Raw genomic sequence first — 20,684 nt, forward strand, 5'->3', positions numbered from 1 at the left:
CAGTTCTCCTTTTCTTTCTAAACATATTTCAGGAAGTCATGATGATAGAGCAGATAAAGCACTTGGTTAAGCTCTCCCATAATTCTTCTTCAAATAACTTTAAAATAATCCCTCAAATCAAATTTTAGAAGGAGTTAGAGTGAAACAGTCTTCCAGCCCAATGCAACATAGAAAGTTAGAAAGAAGGATCAGTAACATGGGAGAGAAGGCCAACGTTGACCCCACATAGACGCAATACCTGTAGGGACACAATATTGGAGACATGGAAGCAACAGAAGCTTGGGGAACTTTCAAGTCAGAGATGGTAAATGGACCTGACAACCAGTCAGAAGGAGATTATAGGGTAATGTAATACTAATACTGGATGCAGGACTAGATGCTGCTGACAAAACCATTTCCTGTACCAAATTCTGGGTCATAATTCAAGGGTGGAGAGGAGTACATTCAGTCAAGAGAGAGCAGTCAACTTGAGAAGAGGCTTTTGGGAAACTCCTTTGCCAATGTACACTTCTGGGTCATTGCTGGAGGTCGGAGAGGAGCATTTTTGATCAAGAGCAATTGAAAACCAGAGGGATAGTATCACTTCCAGCCACAAGGGATTAGGAACACTGAGTAACAATATTGTCTGCTGACCTAAGTTAATGGGGGCCCTGAGGAGCAGTATAGATTGCAACCTTCAGTGATCATAGGTACTTTCTGGGTAATAACTAGAGGGAAGACCTCTGCCCAGATCATAACACTCTAAAAGCATGAAGCCCCTCCACACTCCCCTGAAACAACAGCAGTGTGAAAATAGCAGATCTGAAAACAGCAGTGTGAAAAAACTTTAAGACTGAAATAATGTTCCACACATATACACCACCATGCTTGGAAGAAAGCACTACATTAATATAAAATTCTGCATCAAGAAAAAAGAGTGGAAAAATTAGCAAAGAGCAATAAAAGAACTTGACCATCAAAAGTTACTATGGGGAGAGGAAACATGAAGTCACAAACTCAGAAAAAGAAAATGAAGTTGAAATAGTCATAAGCACAGCCTCAAAAAAAAAAAAAGAATTAAATGGAAGCTCACCAAAATTCCTGGAATAGGTTTAAAAAAAAGTCAATTAAAAACAGTAGAGAGGAAATAATTAAACAAATAAGAGTAAAAGCAGAAAATTATGAAAAGACAACAGCTTGGTAAGTGCACAAAAAATACAGAAGAAAACAGTACTTCAAAAAAAATGAAACTGGTAAAAAGGAAAAAAAGTAAACTTCAAAAATCACTGATGAAAATTACTCCTTAAAAGCAACTGATCAAATGAAAAGAAGAGGTTAAAAAAAAAGGTCACTGAAGAAAAAAAATCCTTAAAAATTAGAATTGGTAAAAAAGTAGCTAATTATGCCATGCTATTAAAATAGATAAAAAGAAGAAAAAAGTAGAAAATGTGAAATACTTTATAGTAAAAACAACTGATGTGGAAAATAGATTGGGGAGAGATAATTTAAGAATTATTTGATCGCCTAAAATCATGATCAAAGAAATAATTAGAAATCATCATTCTGGATTCTGTGAAGGAAAACTGCACCAGTAGCCTCCATCCAGAGGGTAAAATAAAAAATGAAAGAATCCAAAAATGATCAACTGAAAAGGATCCTGAAATGCAAACTTTCAGGAATATTATAGGAAAAACTTTCAGACCTCCAGTTTAAAAACAAAACATTCAAATAGTATGGTGCCATGGTAAGAATCACACCAGGTTCATGAGTTTCCACATTAAAGGAGCCTAAGTCTTGAAATATGCTGTTCTGCAAGGCAAAAGTGCTAGGAGTACAATTAGGAATATCTTACCCAGCAAATGTAATAATAATTTTTAAAAAATAATATTATTTGATGAAACAGAGCACTTTCAAGTATTCCTGACTTTAAAAAAAAGATAAATAAAAAATTTGACTTTGAAATGCAATGCTTGAAATACTTAAGAGAAACTTGAAAAGGCAAACATGAAAGAAGAATCATAAGAAACTCAAAAAGATTCCAGTGTTTACCTTTCTGTATAGGAAGATGAAAAATGTATCTTCTAAGAACTTTACCATTATTAGGAGATTAGAAGGATTCTGCCTAGTAAAGGGTGCAGGAATGAGTGGATTATGTTGGGATGATCAAAAAAAGAATGGATACGTGGAAAGAGAGATAGCATGGGAGAAGAGGTAAAGGGGAGGAAGAATGGGGGAAAGTATTTCACAGAAAAGAGGAACACAAGGAAGAATTTTTATGGTAGAGGGATGGATGATGTATGGGTGGGTGGGCAACATTTGAACCTAACTTATATTTAAATTCTTTGAAAGAAGTTAGATAGATAGATATATAGAGATATAGATGGATAGATAGATAGATAGATAGATAGATAGATAGATAGATAGATAGATAGGTAGAATATGTACACACACTCAACTGGCAATAGAAATTTTATCAACTGAGGAAGTAAGAAGGGGAGGGGGACAAGAAAAAAGGGGGTGATAATAGCAAGGGTAGATAAAAAAAGTCAGTGATCAGTAGGGTTTCATTAATGAGGTTTCTCATAGCAGATGAAAGTTTTTTTTTCTTTTCCCTCTATTGTGTTCATTATTTTTGCTATACAGTATAGGAATTATTCCCTCTTAATTCTCATTTTTCTTTTAAACCAGTAAGGAATCACATATTGGGGCTCCATGTTCTCTTCATATTCCACAGGATTCTCTCTTTCATCAGGTGTTGGATCACAGCAATGGAGTCACAAAAGAGGCAAGTAAGAGACTAGGGAAAAAGTCAGCAATATTCCTGTGATTTCTATGCAGTTTGTTTACTAGAATTATTTTACCATTAAGAAAATTGGGGCTGTTATAATGAGAAATTAATCTGAATTAATTTGAATAAATTTGAAATGGAGAACAAATGGCTTAATCTTAGAGGTATTTTAAAAATATATTTATTTTTTTAATTAGTGGGATAAGGTTTATTATATGGTTTATTAATAAATGAAAGCAAATTATGCAATAAGCTATTTAAAGAGTTTACCCTTGAGTCTTATATGTATTACTGTTGTTGTTATGGTTGCTTGTTGTTGATGTTCTTTCTGTCTGGATCTGATATTTTATCAGCATTGAGAACTCACAGTGAGCAAAAGCCCTCTACCAATCCAGGTAAGTAACTTTCCTGTAGCTTATGTTTGTTTGGAAACCTGAGAGGTAGAGTCATTTTCACTAGGTTACACAGCAAATGTGTCACATTTCCTAACTCTAAAACCAGTTCTCTAGTTTACATATGACCTTTCTAAATTAATGCACACATAACCAAATGAATGCATTTTTTGTACTTTCTAAGTTCACACATTTTAGTTGGTCAAAAATTTAATATTGGCAATGGCTAATGGCTAAGCCAAGGATAAAAGTAACTTTGAAATGAGTTTGGCACAGATGTCCATGTTAATGACATCTATGCTATGAAATCAAAATTAAAAGTGATTACACTATTCACATCTTAGGAAAAAACAGCAAAGTATTTTAGAGTTAACAATTCATTTCCAAATATACCTAGCCCCTCTGACAGTCCTGGTGCTGAGAAAAATAGGAGAAGGAACAAAGATTTACTTGTATAATGGCAATAGGAGAGGACAGAAATAGATAACCAGACTTCTATGACTTTTGTTAGGATACTTAGTGGCATAAATACTTTTATGCAGCATAAAGCACAGGAATTGCATGCTCATAAACGTATCTTCAGGAAATAGAATTGTTCACCACTACAGTACTATCATATGGGTGCAGGGGACCCTCAATTCTCTTTTCTTTCCTCACTTGCAACAGTCTCTTGGCGTAGATAGGTGGCACAGTGGAAGGAGCATTGAACCTGGAATTAATAAAAATTTGAGTTGAAATTTGGCCTCAGATACTTTTGAGCTATGAGGCCCTAGGATGCATCATCTGGTCTTCTCAAAGCCTCAAGAGGAAAATATCAACATCTACCTAACAGAGTTGTTGTATGGATCAAATAATTAAGGGCACAGATAACCATATTAGTGAGTTTGCAACTTATTGTAAGGGGGAAACAGGTCTTTAATCAGATTTCCCTATATGGTGGATATATAGATTGTATGTAGCATTCGTGTTTGAGTCCAATAAAATATGACGGCTTAGTGATCTACTTCTAGGGAGGGCTAATGTTATGTGTGGATGGGAGGTTTATTTTGTTGGCTGGTTGCTGGAGACTAATGAGTCAGAAAGAACAAAACTAGAACTGAATTCTCTAACAAAACTTGACAAATATATACAAAAATCTGTACCAGGGACTATATTAAGTGCTGGGAATACAAAGTCGTCAAAACGAAAGCTAGTTTATGCTTTAACGAGTCCTTTGGAAATGTTTTAGGTTCTTGCATGGCTGTGAAGGGTTCAGTTTATCACATACAGTCCTCACTTACTGTCGTTCATACTGTGTAATGTTCTCTGGGTTCTGCTCCTTTCAACAGGCATCAGTTCATATAAATTCTTCAGGTTTTTCTGAAGTCTTCCTGTTCATCATTTGTTATGGCACAATATTATTCCATTATATTCATATAACATTATATTCATATAACATGAATATAATACATTCATATAAAGTCCGTCTGGACTTTATTCTGGTATATATTGTCAGGCATTGGTCTATACCCAGTTTCTGCCACACTATTTTCTACTTTTCCCAGCAGTTTTTGTCAAAAAGTGAGTTCTTATGCCAGGATCTGGGTTCCTTCGGTTTGTCTAACAGTAGACTGCTATAATCATTGACTACTGTGTCTTGTGTATTAATTTATTCCACTGATCCACCCCTCTATTTCTTATCCACTATCAAGTAGTTTTGATGACTGCTGCTTTGTAATACAATTTATCATCTGGTATGCGGAGGCCAGCTTCGCTAGTATTTCTTTTCATTAATTCTCCTGATATTCTGGACCTTTTGGGCTTCCAGATGAATTTTGATATTACTTTTTCTCTCTCTATAAAATAATTTTTGGTGTTGATTGGTATAACACTGAATAAGTAAGTTAATGTAGATAGAATTGTCATTTTTATCATATTTACTCTGTCTACCTATGGGCAATTGATGTTTTTTTTTCTCCAATTATTTATATCTGACTTTATTTGTGCAAAATGTGTTTTGTAATTGTGGTCCCCGGGGTTGTTTTGACAGGTAGACCCCCAAATGTTTTATAGTGTCTACCTTAGCTTTAAATGGGATTTCTATTTCTATCTCTTGCTGTTTGTCTTTGTTAGTAATATGTAGCAATGCCAATGATTTGTGTGGGTTTATTTTGTGTCCTGCAACTTTGATAAAGTTGTTTGTTATTTCAAGTAGTTTTTTACTTGATTCTCTGAGTATATGACCATGTTGTCTGCAAAGAGTGATAACATTTTTTTCGTCTATTCTGTTTTATTCAATTTTCTTCTCTTATTGCTAAAGATAACATTTCTACTACCATACTGAATAATAGTGGTGGTAATGGACATTCTTATTTCAACCCCAATATTTTTTAGAAATGCATTTAGCATATCCCCTTTACATATAATGGTTGCTGATGGTTTTAGGTAGATTCTACTTATTATTTTGAGGAAAGCTCCATTTATTCCTATTTTCTCCAATGTTTTCAATAGGAATGTTGTTGTATTTTGTCAAAAGTGTTTTCTGTATCTATTGAGATAATCATGTGGTTTCTGTTAGTTTCATTGTTGATATTATCAATTATGCTGATAGTTTTCCTACTATTGAACCAGCCTTGAATTCTTGGTATAAATTCTACCTGATCAAAGTTCATTATTCTCTTGATAAGTTGCTGCAATCCTTTTGCCCTGATCTTATTCAAAATTTTTGCATCTATATTCATTAGGGAAACTGGTCTATAACTTCTGTCTCTGTTTTGGCCCTTTTCAGTTTAGGTATCAGCATTAAGACAATTTAAATGGAAATGATTCAGTTTCTTGGCATGGCACTGTTATTCTGTCCAAGTTTCACAGGCATACTATGAGATCAACACAACAGCTCTGTAGACCTTACATTTTGTAGGCAGTCTTCTGTCCCACACTTTCCTTAAGAGCTTCCTCAAAAAGGATGTAACTGTTGCAATTTGTATGTTAACCTCATTATCCCTGGAAAGTATACTACCAAAATAAATGAACTTATCCACAGAATTCAAAATTTCTCCATTTGCTATAACAGATGATTCCATGTATGGATGTTGTGGTTCTGGCTGGTATAGAACCTCTGCTTTTATATATTATGTCAAAACTATGATATGCAAAAAAGAATTGATTCATAGTTTGTTCCATGTCATGCCATCTTTGACAAAAAGTCATACACCAACTCTCCCTCCATTTTTGTTTTGGCTTGTAGCTTTTCCAAGTTAAATAATTTATTGTCAGTGCAGTAGCTGACCTGGTTGCTAGTTTCATCCTTGTTGAAGGTGACCAACAACATCACAGAAAATATCAAGCTAAAAAGCATGAGAGAAAGCATACAATCCTTCTTCACTCCACTAAATGATGACTTCACTGAACTCTGCTTCACTTAAATCAAATTTATGCATGAGTTAAAAGAGACCACTTATACAATTTTACCATCTTTTTTTCTGGCTCAAAGTTCTATGGTGATAGGCAAGTGATGAAGTACCAGGTGCAAATACAATGAAAGCTTTTATTGATGACACAATCATGCACACAGGCTGCCCAGGAATTACAGTCATCTTCTCACTGGACTGAAGCAGCTGTGGGACTTGGCAACCCCCTGGTTGTCAAAGAAGCTTCTTTGTGATTGCACTGCTCACCTCCTAGAGTGAGGAAGGAATTAGAAAAGGTACACTAAAAATTGTATTTAATTCAACCTTAGCTAGCTTAAGTGGCAGGTGAGTATCTCACTTTGTGGTTGAAACTTAAAAAAAAATGTACAAAACTTTTTGTGGGGGCAGAGCCATGAGGCAAAATAAAGGCAGGGCCTTGTCTGAACTTTCCACCAAACTCCTCCAAATACCTTTAAAAATAACTCTAAACACATTCCAGAGCATCAGAACTCACAAAAATAAAGTGTGAAAAGTTTTTAACCCATAATATCCCAGAAGATCGACAGGAAAGATCTGTTGCACCAAGGTTAGAGATACATGCAGTCAACACAGGCTTGAACAGTGTAGACTTGGCCCCAGCAAACTTGGAGCATGCTTCAAGGTAACTAAATCACTGCTAGTAATGGCAATTTTCCAGCTTCTCAACTCACAGATGCCAAAGACAACTTAGGAGGTCAGCAGGAAAGGTCTGTAGCACCTAGGTGAGAGAGGAGCACAGTTCAGCATAGACTGTGCCAGTGCAGCCCTGGCCCCAGCAAACCAACAGCAGGCCTTGATAGTGACTATTCAGCTGCTGCTTCCAGAGCTCTCAGTTCATAGATGGTAAGAGGGCCAAATAACTGATCAGAAAGAGATTACAGAGGCCTCTGTGCCAGCACTGAGGTAGGATTCTATTGTTGTGCCAATACTTGAATCCTGGTTGCAGTCCTGGGTGGCAGTCCCAAAGAAAGGAGCACCAGATTAGCAGAACACATGATAGCAGTGGAAGGGGAAACCTCTTTACAGTTTCAGGGCACAAAATAGTGCCTGCAGACACTCACCAGAACACAAGCCAAAAGAGGAGTAAAGAGCCCCCCTTAGATCATACCACCTTGGAAGAACTGAAAATGTAGAGGAGCTAGAAGTATCTCTCAGAATAGCTGTAAAAAAGCACTGAAGTTTGGACAGTTCACCCTCCCTTACTAGAGAGTTTAAAAGTCAAGTAATAGACTGGAAAAATGAGCAAACAACCAAAAAAAAAAAAAACCTGTTCCATGTCACACCGAAAAAAACCTGTTCCATGTCACACCATCTTTGACAAAAAGTCATACACCAACTCTCCCTCCATTTTTATTTTGGCTTGTAGCTTTTTCAAGTTAAATAATTTGTTGTTAGTGCAGTAGCTGACCTGGTTGCTAGTTTCATCCTTGTTGAAGGGGACCAACAACATCACAGAAAATATCAAGCTAAAAAGCATGAGAGAAAGCATACAAACTAAATTTGGTGACAAGGAAGAATAAAACATATATTCAGAAGAAGAAAAAAGTCAAAGTTCCAACATTTACAGCCTTCAAAAAAAATATGAATTGGTCTCAGGCCATGGCAGAGCTCAAAAAAGAATTTTGAAAATCACTTAAGGAGGTAGAAGTAAAATTGGGAATAGAAATGAGAGTGATACAAGAAAATCATGAAAAATGAGTCAACAGCTTGGCAGAGGAGACACCAGAAAATACAGAAGAAAATAACAACTTTAAACTCACTAGACAGAAGAAAATAACAACTTAAAACTGACTAGACCAAATTGTAAAAGAGGTTCAAAAATTCAATGAGGAAAGTAAGGCCTTAAAAAGCAGAATTGACCAAATGGAAAAGAAAGTCCAAAAGCTCACTGAAAGAAATAATTCCTTAAAAATTACAATGGAGCAAATGGAAGCTAATGACTATGAGAAACAAAGAAACTAAAATTGAAAGAATAAAAGAAAAGAAGACAATGTGAAATATCTCATTGGAAAAACAGATAGCATGGAAAATAGATGCAGGAAAGATAAATTAAAAAATTATTGGACTACCTGAAGGCCATCATAAAAAAAAAAGGGAATGGATATCAACTCTCCAGAAATTTTCCAGGAAAACTGCCCTAATATTCCTGAACCAGAGGGTAAAATAAAAATTGAAATAGTCTCCTGATTTAATGAGATTCCAAAATGGAATTGACCAGGAATATTACAGCCAAACTCCTGAGTTCCAGGTCAAGGAGAAAATATCGTAAGCAGTCCAAAAGAAACAATTCAATTATCATTGCATCACAGAATTTAGCAGCTTCTACATTTAAGGTAATTCACCTTGGAATATGGTATTTCAGAGGGCAAAGGAGTTAGGATACCCAGCAAGACTAGGATTACAACCAAGTATGATCTACCCAGCAAGACTGACTATAATCCTTCAATGGAAACATTAGACATTCAATGAAATAGAGGAATTTCAAGCATCCTTGAGAAAATACTAAAGCTAAACAGAAAATTTGACTATCAATTACAAGACTCAAGAAAAGTATGACAAGATAAACAGAAAAGACAAATAATAAAGAGCTTATTGAAATTAAACTGTTTACATTCTTACATGAAAAGATATTATTTGTAACTCAGAAGACCTTTCTCATTATTAGTATAGTTAGAAGGGGTACATCTATACTATATCTAGATAGATAGATAGAGAGACAGAGAGAGAGAGAAAGAGAGAGAGAGAGAGACAGCGAGAGAGACACGGCAGAGCTCTGAGTTGAATATAAAGGGTGCTATCTAAAAACTAGAATTAAGGGGAGAGAGACCAAGGTACTGGGAGAAAGAGAAAAGGACAACTACAATGGGGTAAATCATTTCACATAAAAGGGGTAAGAAAAAGCTTTTACAGTGGAGGGTAAAGGAAGGCGATGAGAGAGTGAGTGAACCTTACTTTCATCAGAATTGACTCAAAGTGGGAATAACATAGATAATAAATTGGTTATAGAAATCTATCTTACCCTATAGGAAAGTAGGAAAGAAAAAGATAAGAGAATGGGGTGGGTAATTTAAGGGAGGACAGATCAGGGAAGGGGGTAGTCAGAAGCAAAACACTTTTGAGGAGGAATAAGATGCAAGGGAAGAGAGAATAGAATAAACTGGATGAAGGATAGGATGGAGAAAATCACAGACTTTCACAACATGACTATTATTGAATTGTTTTGCATGACTGCATATCTATAACCTATACTGAATTGCTTGCCTTTTCAATGAGTGGGGGTGGGAAGAGAGGAAGGTAAAAAGTTTGGCCTTCAAAGTCTTGAAAATGTATGTTAAAATTGCTTAATATATAACTGGGGAACATAGAATACTAAATAAAAATGATTTACAGTTAAAAAAAAAACCTTGTGAAGATGATCTCACTCTCCATTGGTAAATGGAATGTGCCCACATTTATGAACAACATGAGACTGAGTAGACCTGAAAAATGAACAACTCTTTTTATAAGAGAATTTAGCCAGCATCACATTCAAATAGTAGCCTTGAGTGAAACATGGCTGGCAAATGAAGGCTAGTTTACCAAAGTCAGAGTTGAATAACAGTTTTCTGGAGTTTCACAGCGATGGGGAGCACCGTGAAGTTGGAATAGGTTTTTCAATCCAAACTAATCAAGTCAACAAGCTAGCATGCCTCCAAAAAGAGCAAACACTTGACTCATGACAATGCAATTGCACCTTGCATGAAAACATCACACTACCATCATCAGTGCATGTGTTCTCACCTTGGCAAACCCGGATAAGATCAAAGAAAATGTTTATGAAGACCTGGAAACTCTCACCATCAATGGACTGACAGAGAAAAAGCTTATACTTTTGTGTGTGTCTAATGTCTCATTTTCTATTTGAGTGAGTCTAATGCCAGACTATTAGACAAGGCAGGGAGTCCTCAGGAGGAATGGAGTTAGAAACAGCAACAGCAGTGGTTACTTATCATTGACTTGTCCAGCTCATGACCTTCTCATCATCAAGACTATCATCCATCTACCTAAATGCTATAAAACACTGGGGATGCATGCTTGAGCAAACATCTGCATTTAATAGACTATGTCACTATAAGGAGAAGAGACAGGCATAACGTGAGTAACAAAGGTGGTGTGGATTTTGAAGGAAAGTATCATTTTCATATTAATTGGTATCATGTAATAAATATACTAATAGTTTAGATTTCTTAGAACTGCCTCTTCTGCCTTGTGAGTCAGAAGCTTACAATGAAGCTTGAAATGATCCATCAAACCCTTGACAATACTCTCCCAATCACTACATTCCTGTGCCTGTGTACATTGTGAAGCAAATGAAAGATTTTAGAGTCTTTTCCCATTGCAGAACTTTGGTCCTGCACCCTACTAAGTAATAAGCCCCAAAGAATTGAAAGAATACTTTTGCTACACACCTATATTATGGACTTAATGGGCTTGTTGTGGGAAGCAACACAAACCCTAGAAATGATTGCTTTGTAATTTACCTTTGCTCTTCCTCCCTATATGTGATTTATACATATTACCTCTGTCTTTACTCCATCATAGAGAGCATTCCTCTCTCTGAAACTGATTAATTGGATCACCACTTGATTACTGGAACTTTTGGCTTTATGTCTGCTTTGTGTGGGCTCCCCAGTATTCACAGGTTAGGAGTCTGTCCAGTCCTGATTATATTTAAAATTTTGTTAAAAGGCACAAAGTGCTATACTGATTAAAGACTAATCCTCTCTAAGCCAAACATTTATGTTCAACTAAATCAATAGCCCCAAAGCAAGACAGCTACTAGAAGATTTAATGTCAATAGATTAGGTCAACAGGGTGCCCACTGCTCATATAAAAGCTAATTAAAATCTTCCAAGTTATATGGCAAGAAGAGATTATTATCCAACAGTGCAAGGATGACTCCATTTTCCATCTGTATACAGCAAAGGGAAATAGATTGTCTTGTAAAAATCTCACAGGGTTCTCTCTCTCTTTCTCTCTCTCTCTTTCTCTCTCTCTCTCTCTCTCTCTCTCTCTCTCTCTCTCTCTCTGTCTGTCTTTCTGTCTCTCTCTGTCTCTCTTTCTTTCTGTCTCTGTCTCTGTCTCTCTGTCTCTGTCTCTCTCTGTCTCTCTCTCTTTCTCTCTCTGCCATTGCTGACAAGAATGTTGCCAGACTCTTCCTTAATGGGTTAATTCTTCACCTGGAAGTTGTCCAACAGTCCAGGAGGAAAATGTGGCTTCAGAGAGGACTGAGAAATAGTGATGATGGTATTGGCTGCTGGAAAACTCCAAGAGAACTGCCAGCAGCAGAACAGAGGTCGGTACACAATTTCCATCAATCTAATTTTCATACTGTCAGTACTAAGAGTTTGTGGAAAATTATGATACCACATATTCTCCATATTTATATACCATTACTTTGTGCATCAAGTTAGAGCATATTCTCACCAGACATTTTGTACATGTACAGGATATAGTATGAACTTTAGGTTGGAAGGAATGCTTTCCAACAGCTGCTTGTGGCTTTAAAAAATCTTGAGTATTCAAGAAGAGATTGTGTTCCCCTTCCTTTATTTAAATGTCCATGATTGACACATCACAAACTAGAGGAGTAAAGAAGAAATTACATCTAGATTTTGTGAATAGAAGAAAAATTAATAACTAAGTGATAAAGAAGATGACACAACAAAATAGGCAATTGTGATTATACAAAAAAAGCACAAACAAATCTACAGTAGTTAAAAAGAAAATAGCTAGCTGGGGATGATTGTTGTATCAGGTTTCTCTGTTAAAGTTCTCATTTCCACAGTATATGAGGAGCTAATTCAAATTTATAAGATTAAGAGCTATTCTTCAATAGCTATTCCTCAATCTGCTTTAAATCTAAAGCTCTGCCCTTACTTCAAATTCATGGAATAAGATGCCTCTTTCAGGATAGGTTGAACACTTAAAATTTCATCACCATGCACAATAGTAATTTAAATGAAAAGATCTTTCTCAATAATTAATAGGACCATATGATCTGCTTAAATCACCTGGAAGCCTGGGTTATGTGTGGTGGGAGGAACTTGCTGAAGAGGCAGAACAAGAAGGGTGGAGCAGAACCTGGAGGAAGTGAGTGAGTCAGGTGAAAAGGGAAAGAATGCAAGCCAACTGACGCAGGCCCAACTGACACATTTTGACAGTTGATAGAGAGAAGGCCCTGGCTGAGGGAGGGGAGGATTGATAGTAGCTTTGTCCTCTGCTGTGATCATGCTTATTAACTTCTTTCTCACCATGAGGGTATTTGCTTTCTGGTTCTGGGATTAGGCTTTCTGGTGTTTAAATAAATGTTTTTCTTCTGCCTTCTGTATGGAGAGCCTTTTATATTTTGTGATTGAGAACTACACTGGCATATTCATAGTCACCACCAGTGCTGTGAATATTGCCTTGGCAATATATTTGGCATCACCAACAGCACTGCAAAGTAAAAAAATATGCATTTGGAGGCAGAATTGATTTAGAGGAAAACATTAATATCCCAGGATGGGAGAGTTTACTGTATCCCTGCTAGAAAGAGAGCAGGCTGAAAGCACTGGAGCCTGTGAAACCTGGGAAGTAAGATTACAGGAGGGGGATACTGGAGATTTGGAAAGGTGTTTTCAAGGAACACCAATAAGACCAGGGAAGGAGTTGACAGGGGTAAGTAGGAGAGGTTGGATTTTACTAACAGATTACCACATTAGGTGTAGAAACAGAGATAAGCTGCTTAAGGAAAATTTCAGATGGAATAAGAGTACAAGAGCAGTCTGGGGGTGGGCGTTCTCAGGGAGAAGAAAAGTCTGCTCATTTAGCACAGAAGAAGGTGAAGGTTAACAAAAGAAATGTGCATCTCACCTTTGTACAGATCCAGCCTAGTTGCCACAGTGGTAAAGGAAGTGAAATACTTTTAGAGGAAGAATTTTCTCAATCTGAAGCAAGCCCAATAGTGAGGTGGAAACAGAAGAACCATGGAGATTAACTCCTCCTAAAGCTTTCTTTTAGGGAGGATAAGATTTGGACTCAGCTTTTTGCAGCTATCCTTGGTTTCAACTCCATGAAACTTGATTTTCATGTATTAGCTGGTATCAACCTTCCAGTAAAGAGGTTGTATTTGGAGGGGAAAAAATCAAGTTATAAATAACCCAATAAAATGCTCTAAATCAGTGATAGGAAATAAAATTACAGCAACTTTCAGATTCTTCTTCACACATAAAATACATACAAAGATCACAAAAGCAATAAATGAAGAAAGTTGGAGGACCTCCAGAAAAACAGGCAAACTAGTATACTTGTGGTGGTCCTATGAATTACTCCAAACATTCTAGAAATAAATTTGGAGCTATGCGAAGAAATTTACTTAAACATATCTGTCCTTTAACTCATCTATGGCACTACTATGCCTATATGTTGGGATTGGAAGCTCAAATCCGTGTGGATGGTCTCGGGCGGGTAAAAGTGGGACTTCTAAATCTTAGAGTCTTACGAGGCCCTCCATGAACAGCGGGGGTTCGAGAAGGTCAGACTGAGCTAGCTCGGCTAGCTCGGGTATTTCCGCCTCTCCCCGGGAGATACGTGATGGGTGGAGTCTCCCTGCCCTCGAGATTGTCCCGGATTGGAGCACACCTAGTTACCTAACAGCACGGTATTGAGATGCAAACTGTGCGGCTGAAGGTTAAGTAGGATTGAGGAAGCCTGAAAGCTCTCTCTTAGCACGTGTGGAGCCAAGAGGACAGTAGGCTCCGCTCCTCTTCTTTCCTCTCTCCCCTCCCCCTCTCTCCCCGCTTGTACTTCTACTTCCAATCCCTTAAGCTTAGCCTCCTTAGGAAATCTCCCCCTCTTCCTCCTAAGGAAGATCCCCCTGCACTTGTAACTAGACCCTGTAATAAAGCTCAACCCTTGTTCGACTCTGGAACGACCTTTCTCTCATGCGTTTATCCGGTTTGGCCAACGGAAGACCTGGGACAGGTAAGAAAGACTCGGGTAGCCCAATACAGGCCTCTAGGCCTGGCATCTATATACCAAAGATACCAAAGAAAGAGAAAATATATGTGCAAAAATATTTATATGAGTTTTTTCATTGTGTTGAAAAATTAGAAATTAAGGCATATTCTATTTGAGAATGGCTAAATATACTGTACTATACAAATGCAAATGAATATTATTTAGCCATACAAAATGAACATTTTCAGAAAAACTGAGAAAATCTCTATGAACTAATAAAGTTCAATGTGAGGAGAAATGGAGCAATTCATGGAATAATATACAAGAGAAAAACAACAGAGAGAATTTAGATGAAGTGATAGAAAAAGAAAAAATGAATTATAATTTCAGAGATGGATTATATTACTCCTCTTCTCTCAGAAAATGATGAATTTAAAATGCAGAAAGAATTATTTTTGCACTTGGCCAATATGGGAATTTGGTTTTGCTGGATTATTCATGTGTGTATTGATAGGTTTCCTTTTCCTTTTCTGAACAGTGTGGGGTAGAGAGGTAGATGGACAGATTAAGCAAAAAAAAAAAGATAACATTAAAAAAACAACTATAAGTAGTTGTGTCATCAAAGATTCTGTTTTCAAAAATGTGCACCTAAAACCCAGACTATTCAACACATTAATATAAGTATGCTAATTTAAAAGACATATATATGTTAAACATTGTTTTATGTTTAAGATTGATTTTTTATTAATATAACCATTTTTTAAAAAAAATTAGAAATGGATCTATGATCTTCTGATGGGAGAATTTTTTCTTCACTATATCCTTTGGGTAATATTTTGTTTTTTACAAGGTAATTAGCGTCAGTTATTTGTGACAGTCCAGATGCTATTGGAGTACACACACTAGAGGGATTTGTGAGTGACAATATTAGAAGCTGTGATCTCTTTAGATTACCACTAGAACCCTGAAGAGAAGAATAGTCAGTCAGCCTCTAGAGACCCAAACTGCCAAGTGAGTAAGATTTGAGAGACTGATCTTAGAGATGCTATGCTATGTTAATAACTTAGAGTTTAAAAGCTTCTAAAATAAAATAGTTGTACTTGGTTGGACCCAATATTTTTATGTTTTCCATTTTAAATATACACATAATACATCCTTCAACCTTTAATTATCTTTTTAATAAGACATTTTTTCTTTGTAACTTCTTCGTTTCTTCCTATTTTTGTTTCTTTCTTTTCCTCTTTCCCTTCTCCCTTCCTTTTCTCCCTCCCTTCCTTCCTCCCTCATCCTTCCTTCTTTTCTTTTTTCCTCTCTTCTTCCCTCCTCCCCTTCCTTTTTTCCCTCCCTAAGGGAATATTCTAACACAATTCAGTAACTTTCATAAACCACATGTCTCATTCACTTAGTTCAGGGGAAAAAGTCAGCACTCTGAACTTCAGCAAAAATATAGGGAAATCAAAATCACCAGACAGGGCTTCTAGCTCTCTGACAGATCAACAAACAGATCAAACTCTCTGACCATACAAACATAGTTACCAGAGAGAGAAGCACCAACATCTGGGTTTTCAAATTCAGGGGGCTCTTTAGTAGCTGCTCAGAGTCTAGTTGGTCCAAACAAACACTTCCAATGAGTAAGCCCCAAAGTAAAACCTCACCTCAGAGTACTTATACATTTATCAGAGCCAGAGGGTATCATAACCCTTGAGAACCAGTGTCTCATTAACAAAAGGTGTGAAACTCCCTACAAGTTTTCCCAGGCTCATTAATGTGTGGAGAAGATCTTCTTTAATCACATTATTCAATCAGAGACACTTAATTATATTAAACAAAAACAACAAAAGTACTACTTTGCCACTCGATTCCACCCTTCCAGGATTCTCGACCTTACAATCTAAGTGGCCATGGATCATGGAAGAAATAGAGGCATTATACTTTGTGATCCCAAATCCAGATGGTTTAAGCGGGTCACATGGGCTTATTAATGGATAGGAAAGATCTTCTCATTAAGAAGCAAAATTGCATTAACAATAAGCAAAAATGCAAAATCAATACATTATAAAATAAGAGAATGTTACTCTCTTATTTATCTCTAAATCCCTTGTGGCTCTAGGTCTATGATCTTATGAAGTCATATAAGTCCCAGGTCTTTAATTTCATCATCTATAAAGATGGTGTACTAAACTATTTTAAATTCTTTTCAGCTCTAAATCCTAAAAATAAAAAAAGTAAACACACACATACATATATGAGAAAATAAAAATATTTTAATATAATAAATCAGCTAAAATAACAATATAATATAACAATTCAATAAATTATGATTTGAAGGTATTCCAGAATTTGAACAGTTAACCCCTTCACAACTATGAAGACATACTTACTGACATAATTAAAAACTAATTTTCTACTAAAAGAGTCTTGTTAAGAGAAATTTCTGGTTGAAGTTTAATTTTTAAACAGTGCTTTAATGTTCACAAAGTATGCTGTATCATTTAAATTGGAACTACCCCATAAGTTAGCCCCTTAGGTAAAATTGTTTCTGTTTTTCAAATATGACAAGTGAGATTTCAGAGAAGTTAAATGACTTTCTGGAGTTTACACAACTGACAAGTGTATAAGGTAAAATTTGAAATCAAATCTGCCATGATTCTTAATATAGACAACTTTATATTACATGATAGAGCTTTATAAACATTAAATCATTCATTTTTTTCTCATTCTCTCAAAGAGCATTTATTTAGAGTATTTTAAATTCTGGTCTTCATAAAATGTTGAGTAAAACACAGTCTTTTCTCTGAAAACACATACAATCTGGAGAGGGAAATAAGATAGACATGACAGTTTTATTACAAAATAACTATCATAAATGCACAAGATACCCTACAAAGATGAAATGAATGGTCTAAAGAAAGAAACTTTTTACTTGAGATTGACCAAAGATTACTTCATGCTTGACATGAGAAAATTAAGGAAGGAAAATTTCTGCCATCAGAATGACTGAGAGGAACCCTGAACTGTATTCTTAAGAAAGTCTGGATTGGAACATACTGTGAGTCAAAAGAGGAAATCAAGAAAGAGAAAAATGTTAAAGAAACAGAGATGTGTCCTGTATGTTTGACTACAATGTGAAATATGAGAAGGGAAGCAATATGAGAAGAATAAAAAGGTAGAATGGTGATTAGTTATTGAGAGTTTTGAATGTCAGGCTAAGGATTTTTCACCTTTTTCAAAATACTGAGGGAAACAATGCAATTGCAATGACATGAGAAGCAGAATATCATGTCCAATTTGGCAATAAGAAGGTTATATAAGGGAATATAAACGATGGTATGCAGTCAAGGAGTGTTTCTATGGGAAGGGTTAGGATGCCCTTGAAATTATTGAAGCAAAAAGATCTTAAACTAGGGCAATGATCACATACCTGATAAAGAAGGGATTGAGAAGAAAGAAATTGCCATGGTAAAAATGTTAGAGACTAGTATTTGAGCAGTAAAAACTGCACTATTTAAACAATTTAATGAAAAAATAGTTATGCCAGTAGCAGAAATATAGGATGTGGGGCAATCAACTTTATTTGGTGGAAGTAAGTTTGGTTTATTATGGCTTGCGTATGTTGCTTTTTGTAAAGATGCTGATGAGACATGATTAGAATCTTATAAACTTATCTCTTTCAATTGGCAGCAATATGAAAATATTTAACAATCATTCCTGTAAAATAAGAATTTCTTGAGAGTAAGCACTATTTGTTTTTCTTAATATCATCAACATTTAGGACAGTAGTATAAGCATAGTAAATGCATAAAACTTGTTAGCCTTTGACTAAGGAAGTACCTCCATCAACTTCAACAAGAACCATGAATACAATAAAAGTAAACTATGGCTCATTTATTTTGGTTAAGGAAACAGTTTTCAGTTCTTAATGGGACAGAGTATTCTTGAGATAAAACTGACCTTCTTGAAAAGAAACAACATCCTTCAACTTAAATTTGGTTTCAAGCATAGAGCTAGGAATGAAGGAATGACTTACGCTTAAATATCTTAAGAGAAGTAAGATGGATGAACATGCTAAAAAGGGAGCTTTATCTGTTTTCACAGGTGAGTGGTTATGGGTAATCTGATCAGAATAGAACAAGTGGATATAACAAAATATGATATGTTATGTTATGATATGATAGAATATCATGAGTCTATAGTTGCCTCCAATTCCTCTCCTCTTATATTCACCCCATCATTACATCATTTGCTTGATCGACAAGTTCATGTCCTATTGGACATTTTAAATCATTTTTCTCATAGGCAAATTCTCAAATTTAATGTGTCTAATAAAAAATTTATTTCAATTTTCCACAAAGCTCCCTCTCTTCTTATCTTCCACATTTCTGTACAGATCATCACTCTCCTCTCAGTCACTAAAGCTTGACATTTCTAGGCATCTTCAACCCTTTACTCTTACTCATCACACATCCAATCAGTTGTTATTGATGCTACCTAGAAAATTTGTGTCATTAATTTTCCTCATTTCTCAACTCAAACCATAATCCAAATAATTCAGATCCTAGTTCATTCTAAATTGGATTGTTTAAACAACATTCTAATTGGTCTTCCTGCCTCAGGTTTTTTCCATCTCTAAATCATCATCTACAAAGCTCTCAAAATTGATATTCCTACTACACAAATCTGACCATGCCACTCCTCTATTAAAGAAAGAAAAAAAAATCCAATGTTCCTAATTGCTTCTAGGATATGTTAAAAGTTCATCTGCTCAACTATGGTATTCTTAGAGAATCCACTGACCTGAAAGGTGCTACTGGACAACACATGACTGTTAACTGTGAGGACTGAGGTGAGCTCGAGCTTACATGCACACACCATCTATGTGCAAAAAGGAATTTCCATTGAAAACATGTGGCAGAATTCAGTTCTAAGTGTACTTCTTCCACTCAAAGAAATTCATTGGCAATATGGATCATGAATTCCTAGCTAAAAGACAGGAAGGACTTCAGAATTATGTCAAAGTTATCACTATAAATTATATATTGTCTAAGTGTAAACTGGTTAAGAAATGTTTAGACCTTAACAACTCTTCTGCAAAATATGATGAAATTGCTTTGCAGCAGGTTTCAGTGTACTTTTAAGAACCAAAATAGAGGTGATAGAATGGAATTATTACAGCTTTTCAACTATTTTCAACCTAATCAGATCTCTTGAATTTATGAAATAAATTGAAATAGCAAGGTACCTCTTCTAAATTCTATATCAAAAAGATTAATATCTGGGATCTTTTTAACCTCTGTTGTTTTATCATCTGACTGTGTCCCTTTACTTTTATCTTGTTATACTGATTCAAGGCTTATGGTTGATTCCTCAGTTAGGAACTTCTTCAAATATCTTAAAGAAGTTATATAATTAAAACATACATACACATGCTTATGTGTGTATGTATGTATGTATAATATCTATGCATGCATGCATGCATGTATATTTGTATTATATATATACATATACATATACATATATATACATATATATATATGTAGGTGTCTCTCACTCATGGAATGAGGGATTCAAGGTATTTACATTTTGAAAGTTACAAAGAGGACTATTCTAGGTATTTAAGGGGGAAAACTTAAAAAGTTATTTTATTACTTACCTATCCAATACATTCTACAACCTCAATCATGTACTTTGGAAAAAAATTTAACTGATTAGGTCTATTCTGTTCTATCATTTCGCACATCCTCCCAACCCCACTAGAAAGAGAGATTCAAAGAGAATTTTTTGTTGTTGTTGTTTTTAAAGAGTAGGGAAGAGGAAGTGGCATCCCTGAAAGAAACTGAAAAAATTGCTTAAATATTAGACAGATATTCAGGAGATTGCAGTACCAATGCAGTCCAGGCAGGAAAAGAAATACAGTATCAAAAAGGAGGCAATGCTGATTAAAAATAAACAACAATAATAATAAAAAAAAGCTTTGAAAATGAGCAGGTGTTCAGTAAGATTTTAGAACAGTTACATTATATTAGTGGGGGTAAAATATGAGTTTTAAAAAATGAAAGGAGAAATTGATCATGAATTAAGAATGTTATTCTGACATGTTTGTCAGAATGAATGGAAATT

General features: G+C 35.6%; 2 long non-coding RNA genes across 2 annotated transcripts in view; one reads left to right on the plus strand and one right to left on the minus strand.

Moving 5' to 3' along the window:
- Nucleotides 1-6,665: 6,665 nt before the first annotated feature.
- Nucleotides 6,666-12,986, minus strand: LOC140509487 (uncharacterized). The gene is made up of 2 exons (XR_011968782.1): nucleotides 12,641-12,986; nucleotides 6,666-6,818 (listed from the first exon to the last, which is right to left on the minus strand). It is a non-coding gene; the product is annotated as an uncharacterized lncRNA (long non-coding RNA).
- The window catches only part of LOC140509488 (uncharacterized), a 130,544-nt gene continuing 121,521 nt past the window's right edge, over nucleotides 11,662-20,684 (plus strand). Inside the window, exon 1 of the long non-coding RNA XR_011968783.1 lies at nucleotides 11,662-11,922. This is a non-coding gene — a long non-coding RNA (uncharacterized lncRNA). The remainder of the gene's footprint in view (nucleotides 11,923-20,684) is intronic.

This window comes from Notamacropus eugenii, chromosome 6, assembly GCF_028372415.1.
Source record: "Notamacropus eugenii isolate mMacEug1 chromosome 6, mMacEug1.pri_v2, whole genome shotgun sequence".
Taxonomy (NCBI): Eukaryota; Metazoa; Chordata; class Mammalia; order Diprotodontia; family Macropodidae; genus Notamacropus; species Notamacropus eugenii.